This window comes from Leucopleurus acutus (genome assembly GCF_964270905.1).
Source record: "Leucopleurus acutus genome assembly, chromosome: 4".
Classification (NCBI taxonomy): Eukaryota; Metazoa; Chordata; class Mammalia; order Artiodactyla; family Delphinidae; genus Leucopleurus; species Leucopleurus acutus.
In genome coordinates this window covers 13310011-13325006 of record NC_139146.1, presented here as the reverse complement: position 1 = coordinate 13325006, position 14996 = coordinate 13310011, and the positions used below count along the sequence as shown (strand labels likewise).

The window sequence follows — 14996 nt, the reverse complement described above, 5'->3', positions numbered from 1 at the left end:
CACGGGCCCCTCCTGCCTAATGGGCTTGCATGTCTCAGTCATCACCCTGGCACCATCCCGCCTGCGAAGCCTCCATGCTGGCCTGGTGAAAGCAAAGCCTGAGAGTCACCAGGGCCAATTACTAGCATACTAGCAGATGTCCCAGGGAATATTAATTGGCGTGAGCTCTCCCAGAGGTCCTCATTTCAGCACCAAGACCTGGCCCCTCCCAACAGCCTGCAGGCTTCAGTGCTAGAACTCCTTAGGCCAAACAGCCAGCAAGACAGGAACACAGTCCCATCCATCAACAGACAGGCTGCCAAAAGTTGTACTAGGCTCAGAGCCACCCCAAAATATACCCCTTGTGAGAGCCCTGCCCACCAGAAAGACAAGACCCACTGCTACCCACCAGAGGGCAGGCACCAGTCCCTCTCACCAGGAAGCCTGCATAAGCCCCTGGACCAACCTTACCCACCAGGGGACAGACACCAGAAGCAAGAGGAACTAAAATCCTGCAGCCTGCAGAAAGGAGAAAATAAACACAGTAAACTGGACAAAATGAGATGACAGAGAAATATGCTGCAGATGAAGGAGCAAGATAAAAACCTACAAGAACAACTAAATGAAGAGGAGATAGGCAATCTATCTGAAAAAGAGTTCATAGCAATGATAGTAAAGATGATCTAAAAATCTCAGAAAAAGAATGGAGGCTCAGACCAAGAAGATAAAAGAAATGTTTGACAAAGAGATAGAAGATGTGAAGAACAAACAGACAGAGATGAACAACACAATAACTGAAATGAAAAACACACTGGAAGAAATCAATAACAGAGGCAGAAGAATGAATAAATGAGCTGGAAACAGAGTGGTGGAAATCACTGTCACAGTAGAACAGAATAAAGAAAAAAGAATGAAAAGAAATGACGATTGTCTCAGAGACCTCTGGGACAATATTAAACGCTTCAACATGTGCATTATAGGACTCCCAGAAGAAGAGAAAGAGAAAGGCCTGAGAAAGTATTTGAAGAGATATTTCTCTAACATGGGAAAGGAAATAGTCACTCAAGTCCAGGAAGCATAGAGAGTCCCATACAGGATAAATCCAAGGAGGAACACACCAAGATACATAATGATCAAACTGACAAAAATTAAATATGAAGAAAAAATATTAAAAGCAACAGGGGAAAAAGCAACAAATAACCTACAAGGGAATCCCCATAAGGTTATATGCTGATTTTTCAGCAGAAACTCTGTATGCCAGAGGGAGTGGTATGATATATTTAAAGTAATGAAAGGGAAAAACCTACAACCAAGAATACTCTACCCAGCAAGACTCATTCAGATTCGATGGAGAAGTCAAAAGCTTTACAGACAAGCAAAAACTAAGAGAATTCATCACCACCAAATAAGCTTTGAAACAAATGCTAAAGGGACTTCTCTAGGTGGGGGCAGTGGGAGAGGCTACAACTAGAAACAAGAAAATCACATATGGGAAAGTTCACTGGTAAAGGTAAACATACAGTAAAAGTAAGAAATCATCCACACACAAATATATCAAAACCCACAACCATGAGGAGACTACAAATGCAGGAAATGGGAATTGCATTTGAAATTAAGAGACCAGCAACTTAAAACAACCTTGTATATATATAGGTTGCTATATCAAAACCTCATGGGAAGTGCAAACCAAAAAACTACAATAGATACACACACACAAAAGAAAAAGCAACCCCCACACAACACTAAAGATGGTCATAAAACCACAAGAGGAGAGAACAAAAGAGGAAGGGAAGAAAAAAGACCTATAAAAACAAACCAGAAACAATTAAGAAAATGGATTTAGGAACATACATATTGATAATTACCTTAAATGTAAATGGATTAAATGCTCCAACCAAAAGATATAGACTGGCTGAATGGATACAAAAATAAGACCTGTATATACGCTGTCTACAAGAGACCCATTTCAGAACTACGGACACATATAGACTGTAAGTGAGCAGATGAGAAAAGATGTTCCATGCAAATGGAAAACAAAAGAAAGCCAGAGTAGCAATACTCATAGCAGACAAAAGAGATGTTAAAATAGACTGTTACAAGAGACAAGGAAGGACACTACATAATCATCAAGGGATCAAGCCAAGAAGAAGACATAACAATTATAAATATATATGCAACCAACATAGGAGCACCTTAATATATAAGGCAAATGCTAACAGCCATAAAAGGGGAAACTGACAGTAAAACACAGTGATAGTGGCGGACTTTAACATGCCACTTAAAACCAATGGGCAGATCATCCAGAAAGAAAAGCAATAAGAAAACAGGAGTCTTAAACGAAACATTAGGCCAGATAGACTTATTGATATTTATAGAACATCCCATCTGAAAGCAGCTGAAGACACTTTCTTCTCAAGTGCACATGGAACATTCTCCAGGATAGATCACATCTTGGCCCACAAATCAAGCCTCGGTAAATTTAAGAAATCGTATCAAGCATCTTTTCCAACCACAATGCTATGAGATTATAAATCAATTACAGGAAAAAAAAACTGCAAAAAGCACAAACACATGGAGGCTAAATAATATGTTACTAAACAATCAATGGATCACTGAAGAAATCAAAGAGGAAATCAAAAAATAGCTAGAGGCAAATGACAATGGAAACACAATGATCCAAAACCTATGGGATGGAGCAAACGCAGTTCTAAGAGGCAAGTTTATAGCAAAAAATGTTACCTCAGGAAACAAGAAAAATCTCACATAAACAACCTAACCTTACACCTAAAGCAACTAGACAAAGAAGACAAACAAAACCCAAAGTTAATAGAAGGAAAGAAATCATAAAGATCAGAGCAGAAATAAATGAAAGAGAGATGAAGAAAGCAACAGAAAAGATCAATGAAACTAAAAGCTGGTTCTTTGAGAAGATAAACAAAATTGATAAACCTTTAGCCAGACTTATAAAGAAAAAAAAGGAGAGGACTCAAATAAGTAGAATTAGAAATGAAAAAGGAGAAGTTACAACAGACACCACAGAAATACAAAGGATCATGAGAGACTACTACTAGCAACTATCATGCCAATAAAATGGACAACACAGAAGAAATGGATAAATTCTTAGTAAGGTACAATCTTCCAAGACTGAACCAAGAAGAAATAGAAAATATGAATGGACTAATCGCAAGTACTGAAATTGAAACTGTGATTAAAAAACTTCAAACAAACTAAAGCCCAGGACCAGATGGCTTCACAAGTGAATTCTATCACAAATTTAGAGAAGGGTTAACACCTATCTTTCCAAAAATTTGCAGAGGAAGGAACACTCCCAAGCTCCTTCTACGAGGCCACCATCACCCTGATACCAAAACCAGACAGAGATACCACAAAAAAAGAAAATTACAGGCCAATATCACTGATAAACATAGATGCAAAAATCCTCAACAAAATACTAGCAAACCGGATTCAACAGCACATTGAAAGGATCATACACCATGATCAGGTGGGATTTAGCCCAGGGATGCAAGTATTTTTCAATATATGAAAATCAATCATTGTGATACCCCACATTTAAAAACTGAAGAATAAAAACCATATGATCATAAAAATTAAAACCTCCCCCCAACCCCCATATGATCATCTCAATAAATGAAGAAAAAGCTTTTGACAAAATTCAACACCCATTTATGATAAAAACTCTCCAGAAAGTGGGCATAGAGGGAACCTACCTCAACATAAAAAAGGTCATATATGACAAACCCACAGCAAATATCATTCTCAATGGTGAAAAACTGAAAGCATTTCCTCTAAGATCAGGAACAAGACAAGGATGTCCACTCTCATCACTTTTATTCAACATAGCTTTGGAAGCCCTAGCCACAGCAATCAGAGAAGAAAAAGAAATAAAAGGAATCCAAATTGGAGAAAAAGAAGTAAAGCTGTCACTGTTTGCAGATGACATGGTACTATACATAGAAAATCCTAAAGATGCTACCAGAAAATTATTAACGCTCATCAGTGAATTTGGTAAAGTTGCAGGATACAAAATTAATGCACAGAAATCTCTTGCATTCCTATACACTAGCAATGAAATATCAGAAAGAGAAATTAAGGAAAGAATCCCATTTATCATTGCATCAAAAAGAATAAAATACCTAGGAATAAAACTATCTAAAGAGGTAAAAGACCTGTACTCAGAAAACTATAAGACACTTATGAAAGAAATCAAAGATGACACAAACAGATTGAGAGATATACCATGCTTCTTAGATTGGAAGAGTCAATACTGTCAAGATAACCATACTATCCAAAATATCTACAGATTGAATGCAATCTCTATCAAATTACCGATAGATTTTTTCACTGAATTAGAACATAAAATTTTGCAATCTGTATGGACACACAAAAGACCCCGAATAGGGGCTTCCCTGGTGGTGCAGTGGTTGGGGGTCTGCCTGCCGATGCAGGGGACATGGGTTCGTGCCCCAGTCTGGGAGGATCCCGCATGCCGCAGAGCGGCTGGGCCCGTGAGCCATGGCCGCTGAGCCTGCGTGCCCGGAGCCTGTGCTCCGCAATGGCAGAGGCCCGCGGACCGCAAAAAAAAAAAAAAAAAAGACCCCGAATAGCCAAATGAATCTTGAGAAAGAAAAACGGAGCTGGAGGAATCAGGCTCCCTGACTTCAGGCTATACTACAAAGTTACAGTAATCAAAACAGTATGGTAGAGGCTTCCCTGGTGGCGCAGTTGTTGAGAGTCCGCCTGCCAATGCAAGGGATGTGGGTTCATGCCCTGGTCCGGGAAGATCCCACATGCCATGGAGCAGCTGGGCCCGTGAGCCATGGCCGCTGAGCCTGCATGCCCCGAGCCTGTGCTCCGCAACAGGAGAGGCCACAGCAGTGGGAGGCCTGCGTGCTGCAAAACAAACAAACAAACAACAAAAAAAACCAGTATGGTACTGGCACAGAGACAGAAATATAGATCAATGGAACAGGACAGAAAGCCCAGAGATAAACCCATGCACCTATGGTCGCCTAATCTATGACAAAGGAGGCAAGGATATACAATGGAGAAAAGACAATCTCTTCAATAAGTAGTGCTGGGGAAACTGGACAGTTACATGTAAAAGAATGAAATTAGAATGCTCCCTAACACCACACACAAAAATAAACTCAAAATGGGTTAAAGACCTAAATGTAAGACGAGACACTATAAAACTATTAGAAGATAACAGGAAGAATATTCTTTGACATAAATCACAGCAAGATATTTTTTGACCTACCTCCTAGAGTGATGAAAATAAAAACAAAAATAAAAAAATGGGACCTAATGAAACTTAAAAGCTTTTGCACAGCAAAGAAAACCATAAACAAAATGAAAAGACAGCCCTCAGAATGGGAGAAAATATTTGTAAATGAAGTAACTGACAAGGGATTAATCTCCAAAATATACAAACTGAGCTGCTCAGGCAGCTCAATATCAAAAAAACAAACAACCCAATCAAAAAATGGGCAGAAGACCTAAATAGACATTTCTCCAAAGAAGACATACAGTTGGCGAAGAGGCACATGAAAAGATGCTCAATGTCACTAATTATTAGAGAAATGTAGATCAAAACTACAATGAGCTATCACCTCACACTGGTTAGAATGGCCGTCATCAAAAAATCTACAAACAGTAAATGCTGGAGGGCTTCCCTGGTGGCGCAGTGGTTGTGAGTCCGCCTGCCAATGCAGGGGACACAGGTTCGTGCCCCCGTCCGGGAAGATCCCACGTGCCATGGAGCGGCTGGGCCTGTGAGCCATGGCCACTGAGCCTGCGCGTCCGGAGCCTGTGCTCTGCAATGGGAGAGGCCACAATGGTGAGAGGCCCGCGTACCGCAAAAAAAAAAAAAAAATTAAAAATAAATAAATAAATAAATGCTGGAGAGGGTGTGGAGAAAAGGCTACACTGTTAGTGGGAATGTAAATTGGTACTATGGAGAACAGTATGGAGGTTCCTTAAAAAACTAAAAATAGAGCAACCATATGATCCAGCAATGCCACTCCTATATATCTGGAGATATATCTGGAGAAAACCATAATTCGAAAATACACATGCACCCCAATGTTCACTGCAGCACTATTTACAATAGCCAAGACGTGGAAGCAACCTAAATGTCCACTGACAGAGGAATGGTTAAAAAAGAGGTGGTACATATATACAATGGAATATTACTCAGCTATAAAAAGGAAGAAAATAATGCCATCTGCAGTGACATGGATGGAATTAGACATTGTCATACTGAGTGAAGTAAGTCAGACAGAGAAAGACAAATATCATATGAAATTGCTTGTATGTGGAATCTAAAAAAATGGTAAAAATGAACTTATTTACAAAAAAGAAAGAGTTACAGTTGTAGAAAACAAACTTATGGTTACCAGGGGGAAGGGATAAGTTGGGAGATTGGTATTGACATATACACACTACTATATATAAAATAGATAACTAATTAAGAAGCTACTGTATAGCACAGGTAACTCTACTCAATACTCTGTAATGACCTATATGGGAAAAGCATCTAAAAAAGAGTGGATATATGTATATGTATAACTGATTTACTTTACTTTATATCAGAAATGAATACAACATTGTAAATCAACTATACTCCAATAAAAAATAAAAAGAAATATATGTATAACTGGGATAAAATTACTTTTCAAAAAATCAAGTCGTATTCCTGAAGTCATAAACTGTAAAGAGCATTAATAATCTTTCTAGCCCAGACTACAAGCAGCAGAGTAGTATTAAAACTATTTTGATAGACTCAAGGCAGTTAAATTCAACATTCTATGTGTTTCCTTTTGGCAAGGCACTTTGCTCAATACTTCAGGGAATACAAACAAAAATAAAACACACTCACTATCAATAATCTACTGGGAGTGATCAGTTGGTGTGCACAAATTACATATACAATGTAGCAAAATCCAAGCATCCAAGAAAAATATTTTATGGGTTTAGAGTAGGATAGAGTTTATAATGTTTATAAATATTTTTCAGTAAAACATATGAATAGGCACAATTAAGGAAATGTTTCTGTGTATCTATATACATGTGTATATGTGTGTGGGCACACGTAGATACACTTGTATCATAAATCGCTTCCTATCATTTCATGTCAGGTTTTTTTACAGAAGTGTACGCATATAGCTTAGAAAAAGACTGTTTTCAGAGTCCTTTTGAATTTGGAATTGCAGATAATGAATTGTAGACTTGTATAAACTTTTTAAAGTCCGGAGTTTCCTCATGTATGACAAGGGAGTGTGACAGTTAACTTTATGTGTCAACTTGGCTGGGCCGTGGTGCCCAGATTTGGTTAAACATTATTCTGGATGTTTCTATGACAGTGTTTCTGGATGAGATTTACATTTAAGTCATTGGACTTTAAGTAAAGCAGAATGCCCTTCATAATGTGGGTGGGCCTCATATAATCAGTTGATGGCCTGAATAGAACAAAAAGCTGACTTGCCCCAAGCAAGAGGGAACTCTGCAGTAGACAACCTTTGGATTGAACAGTAACACTGGCTTTTCATGTCTCCAGCACGAATGCCTGTGGGTTTGAAATGCAACTCCTTAAATCTCTAGCCTGCCAGTCTTCTCCATCAGAGTTTGGACTCACCAAGCCTCTATAATCAGTTGAGCCAATTCCTTAAAATAAACCCTTTTATAGACACACACACACACACACACACACACACACACACACACACACCCTATTGGTTCTGTTTCTCTGAGAAACCCTAATACGGGGTATAACAGCATTTATTTCATAAAGTTTTTGAGATGATTAAAGGAGTACGTAAAGTGGCAAAGAATGTGTATTCAAGAAATTACAGCTATCATAAATATACTCTTTAGATTGATGTTAAGTCTACATTATTTTATATGGCTTTGTTTTTCCTTATGTAAGCATTGTGAACTGCCCAACATCAAGAATTACATTATGACAAACACATGGTGGTTTGCTTTCGACTGCATCAACTTAGTTAAGCTGGAATTGTTTTTCCAGGATTCCTTTCCCTGCCTGGTCCTAGGCTGGTGTTGACCATAAAAGAAATTTGTGCAGTAGGCTGTGAAGCTGGCGGGCACCTGGCACTGTGGCAACTCATGCACAGTTGCTGGTATGTTAGGTCACTATGTTGGTGTGGGGCACCACCAGAACCCACAGCAATTCCATCTTCTGCCTCTTGGCAGATGTCCTCTTTTGGCCTCTTGGGTCATATACAGATCCATGGTGAAGGGCAACAGCTTCTCCTGCAGATCATCCATGAAAGTGGTTGGAGGTAGATGTGGTGAAAGACAGGTGAAAATAGGGTTCTTGTTTGTCCTTGTGAGTGCTCTCATCTACATCCAGGTTTCCTTCACAACCGCTGATTTAGCTGACACACAGTGACTTCAGGCTTAGCATGAGATGATCATCATTAGCATGATGACGACATTGCATTGGTTTCTCTACCAGTGCCACTGTGTAAGGCCTAATTTCCAAAATAAATCCCATATTCTATATCACCCGGAGTAGCTCTGTTTCCCTGAATAAAACCTGATACATAGAGGAACTGGTACCAGAAGAAGTTCCAGAGGAATATAACCTTATGAATGGGTACTCTAACTGGTTGTGAGTTATCTAAAATTGGTTCTATGCTTTAATTAAATTTAAAGGCCAGTGGTAAAGGGGACACTGGTAATCCATGGTATGCAAAGGTAAAAGAGTTACTTAAATTATTACCTATATAATCAAGTGCCTGTACAACATATGGTTTTGAGTGACCAAATAATTAATGACATAGAATAGTTTAGTGAATGAAGAGTATAATGCAGCTTTTAGGTACAATGGAGAACTTTGAAAATAAAAATAAAGAGGTCAGAGTTTTCAATTATGAGCTCAAAGTCTATATTAGGGGCCTGAAATCTACCATGACTACCCTAAAAGAAACCCTTATCTCCACTGGCTGCAAGGCTGAGTTTTCTGATAATCAAATCCAAAGTCTAATTCCATGGATGGCTGAACTACACCACAGCCTGAATTCCCAACCTTGCAGGGTCTTTTCACCCCTACAAATTGAAATGGGGACATGTGAACAGACAGACTCCAATGAAGCTGGAGCCTTGAACCCTTAAATTCTGCAATGTCTCCTTTGCCAGTAGAAGCAGTCCTTCTACTCTATTTGGAAAGGTAAGTCTCCTTTGCCTGAAACGTGGCCTCACCTGAGAGGGTTGCCTTGCAAGGAATAGGTGACTCCCTTCACGATTTACCTTACCATCATCCATTGCTTCTATATCTGTAGCCAGACTGAAGTCTAATAAGCTCTAGGAAATGAGGTACAAAACAAGACCTGTGAGGAGGCAGAATGCACTAAAATAATTATGATTCTGCCAATTTTACACATAGAGAGTATGTGTGAGAATAGATCCTAAGGGTGTTAGATTACAGCAGAAAGAATACAACATTGGATTAAGCCACATTTACCAATATGGGCTCACAAAGCAGATATTCTAGATCCAATGAATTAGCTTGAGTATTTTGGTTTGCTTGGTCAATTGAACAAAATCTGGATTCAGAGGTGACCTATACTGAACACTGAAATGTAAGAAGCTCCTTGTTATAGAGTAGAGCAGGGTTTCTCAACCTTGGCACTACTGACACCATTGGCTGGAAAATTCTTTGCTGTGCAGCGCTGTCCTGAGCATTGCACGATGTTTAACAGCATCCCTGTCCCCTATACACTAGATGCCAATAGCATCCCTGAATGTGTCTGGATATTTTCAAGACAAATGCTCCGGGGAGGGGAGGAGGACAAAAATCATCCCCACTTGAGAATCACTGGTGTCGAGGAAGTTATCAAAAGTTAGGGAGACTGGAAAGCTAGGGTAGGCTTTTTAAATGTTAAAACCAATTTATCCATCTTTCAACTATGTCCCCCAGGAGGGTCCAGAGGACATTTCCTTCACCAAGACTATGAGAAATACAGTCACAACAGTTGCCCCAGTATCCCTGAAGAGCTCTGTAGTGGTTATTCTCTGTTGGACTGAAATGACAGTGGGAATTGCTACCATGGAACTGGGCTTCCTGAAGTTAAAGAAAATGATACAATTCTCAACAGCAAGGGTGATGTACTGACATTAAATCTCCAAAGAAAATGCAGTCATCATTACTGGAATGGCAGGAGAGTTGAAGTAGTAATCAGTAGAGTCTGATTTACAGAGATCTTTGGGGCTTGATAATTTTATTACTGTCACCCTAGAACTGAAATAGATGGGCAGTCTACTAAAGTCTTATTTGATTTGCAGAAATAGAAAAGCTCTAGGTCTTGTGAATAGCAGTCTTGAATCATTGTAAGACAGTGTCATGACCCTTTAACCAATTCTCAAACTTGAATCAGTTCACAGACTCAGAGCTCTTGAATGAAGGAAGGAGCTGTAGGTTCCTTTGAACCTTCTATAAATCCATATATACTTCCTCCTGGCCTTCCCCAAGAAGGACCTGTGAAGAGCAGGCAGGGTAACCATGCAGTGGGGAAGGGGAAATTCAGACACTTTCAGGATTACTGGACACTTGCTGAAATGACAAATTCCTGGAGACCCCAAATACCACTGTGGTCCACCAACCAGAGAGGTTAATGTAGGTCAGGTCATCAAAGGAGTTTTGGCTTGAGTTGTCTCACAGTGGACCCAGGGTGCCCATAATCCTACCCTGTGGTCATCTCCCCGGTTCTGAGATGCATAACTGGAAGAGACATATTGAGCAATTAACTGGCAAAATCTCTACGTTGGTTCCCTAACCAGTGAAGTAAGGGCTATTATGATAGGAAAGTCCAAGCAGCATTTGGTGAAGTATAGTGAGTACAGGAAGAGTAGAATAAATGCTGGATTTTTTGGTTTATCTTCTTTTCAGAAAGAGTTGTTTCTATAACGTCTTCCAAAGGTAACCAAAGAATTTTTTCTTTATGTAATATCATTCTGAAGTCACAGACTTTTGATATACTTGGTATGTTGCAATTCACTGCAGATATTCTTTGTGATGCTCAAACTGTCACCACATGGGTCAGTGGGAGCTTCCTCAAGTTGGCTCCTGGGTCCTTTTAATCTTGATACCTTCCTAGCCTTTTGCTACCACAGGGTGTTTTCCAGGCTCATCTTGTACTTTCCTATCTCCGATCTGTTATCAGTCATTCATCTAAGGAGTCCTGGTTTCTTTTAGGATACCTCATTGTATCTGAATACTGGTCACTGTATCTAGGTCCTTTTAGTGGACAAAGCTAGGAAATATATATTTTAAAGAGTAAAACACAGCATAAGTTCATATACTAATATTTCCAATTTCAATTTAGAATTATAAGTTTTATTTAATTTCTTTGAGTTTTTTCTCCTTATGATGAAAATCTTGGTTCTTAAAGACATTTATATAATTACTCATTTGCTTTATCCTATAAGTTTCACAGTAATAATACCAATGTTATTGCTAACAAAGACTACTAAACACATTTTATATATTTTTTGCATTTCCTTTTACCCTTAGGATTAATCTCACTAGGGTATACAGTCTAATTACTGTTAAATGTCACATGAAATAACTCACCTGCGTAGTTAAGCCATCAACTTCCTACAGAATTGTTGATTTATTTAATTTTACTTTCAATTTTTAGGTATTGTTTTTAAAATTTGATTTAATTAAAAATAATTATATAGGGACTTCCCTGGTGCCACAGTGGTTAAGAATCTGCCTGCCAATGCAGGGGACATGAGTTCTATCCCTGGTCTGGGAAGATCCCACATACCACGGAGCAACTAAGCCTGTGCACCTCAACTACTGAGCCTGTGCTCTAGAGCCCACGAGCCACAACTACTGAGCCCACATGCCATAAGTACTGAAGCCCACGCGCCCTAGAGCCCACATGCTGCAACTACTGAAGTCCGCGTACCTAGAGCCTGTGCTCCGCAACAAGAGAAGCCAGGGCAATGAGAAGCCCATGTGCCGCAACAAAGAGTAGCCCCAACTCGCCACAACTAGAGAAAGCCTGCGCACAGCAACGAAGACCCAATGCAGCCAAAAACAAATAAAAAACAAAAAACATTATATAAACATTTATATAGTTTCAAAGTCAAGCCTACAAATCTATAAAACAAGGTTCATTTAAAGAAGTCTAGTCTTCATCCTTATCCTCTTCTCTTCTCATGGAAAACCATTTAAATTATTTTTTGTCTTCTCTTTTTTAAAAAAGCAGAATGTGCGTGTATGTGTGAGTCTGTCTGTCTGAACGCAGTGTATATATAGCATGTTTGTATATATATGTACACACACACACTCAAATGCCCTCTCTGCCAATGGTAGAATACTATACACACTATATACTACTTTTTTTTTTTTCACTTAATATGTTTTGGATACTCCTCCATGTGCTAGTATTTTGACTGGGGTTACACTGACTCTACATATAGTCAGGGTGGGGAGTGTTAACAAATTTATAATGCTGAGTATTCTGATCAATTAACATGATCTCTACTTACTTAGGTCTTCTTTAATTAGTTTTATTTTTTATTTTATTTTTTAAAATTCAGAAAAGTTTTTTTAAAATTACTTTTAATATCATAGTTTTCATGTAGAAGTCTTATACCTCATTTGTTAAATTTATTCGTGGGTATTTGATATATTTTGATGCACTGTAAATTTTACTATTTTTAAAGTTTTATTTTGAAATGTTTGTTGCTGCTATGTATGTAGAAACACAATTGATTTTTGTATGTTCACCTAATACTCTGTCTATGAATTATTTCAGATTTTCTACATATACAGTTATGCTGTCTGCGAAGAATGACTGTTTACTTCCTTCCTTTCCTTACCTTTTATTTCTTTTTCTTGCCATAGTGCACTGATTAGGACTTCTGGTACAAATACTAACAGAAGTGGTAACAGTGGTCTTCTTTGTCATCTTCCCAATCTTCAAAGGAAAGTTATTAACACTTTATTTTATTTTGCTGTTAGGAATAATGTTTAGAATAGATGCCTTCATAAAATTAAGGAAATTCTCTTCCTAGTTTGCTAAGAGATATATTGAAAATCATAAATGGAGAGATATTAAATTTTCTCAAATACTTTTTCTGTATCTATTGAGAAGAACTTATGATTTTTCTCTTTTAATTAATTAATAAGTTAATGTGGTAAATAACATCAATTTATTTTCTAATACTTTAATAGTTTTGCATTCCTGGGATAAAGTCAAACTGGTAATAATTTTTTTGTTAGTTATTTAATACTCTTAGTAGATGCTTTCTATAATTCATGTAACATTTTTAGTCGTGGTAGAGGGCAGGTCCAAATTTCCTACTTCACCATTAAATGGAAGCAAAACTTTTTCTTTTCTCTTAAATTTATTCTAACTACATTTTCATTCCAGCATTCCACCAAAACTGTTCTTACCATAATTAACAAGACAACCACAGAGTGCCAAACTGAAAGGTTCATTAGAAACTTCATTCTTAAAGGGCACACACAAAATCTTATGTGCACCAGGACCCAGGGCAAAAGCAGTAATTTGATAGAAGCCTGGGCCAGACTTACCTGTTCATCTTGGAGAGTCTCCTGGAGAGGTAGGGATGGTTGTGACTCATCCTGGGGACATAGACACTGGTGGCAGCCATATGTAGAAGCTATATACTGTGTGGACACTGATGCTTGTGGCTGCCGTCTCGAGATCCTCCCTCTAGCTCATTAGTGCCAAGACCTGGTACCACCAAACAGCCCGCAGGCACCAGTGTTGGGACGCCTCAGGCCAAACAACTAACTGGGTGGAGACACAGCCCATCCATCAGCAGACAGGCTGCCTAAAGACTTCCTGAGGCCACAGTTGCGCCTAGACATGGCTCTGCCCACCAAAGGACCAAGACCCAGCTCCACCCACCACTGAGCAGGCACTGGCCCTGCCCTCCAGGAAGTCTGCACAAGCCTCTAAACCAGCATCACCCAGAGCGGGTAGACACCAGATGCAAGAAAACTATGATCCTGTAGCCTTCACACCCAGCCCATGCACAGCAGGCCAAGGCAAGCTTCGGAACACCACAATCCCCCATAACCAACTATGTCAGGAACCAGCCCCTGCTCACCAGCAATATGACACCAGCTCTGGGATCCTTCGGCCCTGCAGCCAGACTCCAGGACCTGGCTCTGCCTGCCACTGGTACAGCATTAACCCCAGGACCTGGCATCACCAACCAGTGGGCAAGCAACAGCCTGGAGTCTTCTAGACACTGACTCTGCCCACCAGCGAGCCAGCACTAGCCCAGAGCCCGCTAGGGTTCTGCAGCGAGCTGCTTCGTGACCAGGTCTCACTAACCAGTAGCCAGCAGCATCTGCACAAGGCAGGGCCTGGCAACCAACCAGGCTAGGGGACAACAAGCCTACCAGACTGCCCACATGGTCAGCCTGCCACAACACAAGGACACACACAGACCTCTTAGGGGGAACCCATAGAATGTATAGCTTGGGCGACAAGAGGGGAGTATGCTGCTGGGACACATAGGACATTTCCTACAAAAGGCCACTTCTCCAAGATCGAGAAGCATAACTAACCTACCACATACATAAAAGTACGAATAATATGAATAGCAACAGAGGAATATGTTGCAGACGAAGGAAGAGATAAAATCCTGGAAGAAGAAATAAGTAAAGTGGAGATAGGCAATTTACCCGAGAAAGAGTTCAAAGTAATGATCATAAAGATGATCAAAGAACTTGGGAGAAAAATGGATGCACAGAGCAAGAAGTTAGTAGTTTGTCACAAAGAGTTAGAAAATATGAGGAACAAACAACCAGAGATGACGACTACAACAACTGAAATGAAAAATACACTATAAAGAATCAACAGGAGACTAAATGATGAAGAGCAACGGATCAGTGAGCTAGAAGACAGAGTAGTGGAAATCACTGCCACTGAACAGAAAAAGAAAAAAGAATGAAAACAAATGAGGACAGTTTAGGAGACCTCTGG

At 39.5% G+C, this 14996-nt stretch overlaps 1 protein-coding gene across 1 annotated transcript in view; it reads right to left on the bottom strand.

Moving 5' to 3' along the window:
- SCLT1 (sodium channel and clathrin linker 1) overlaps positions 1 to 14996 on the bottom strand; it is a 255924-nt gene that overhangs the window by 52207 nt on the left and 188721 nt on the right. The gene's annotated exons all lie outside the window — the stretch shown is intronic.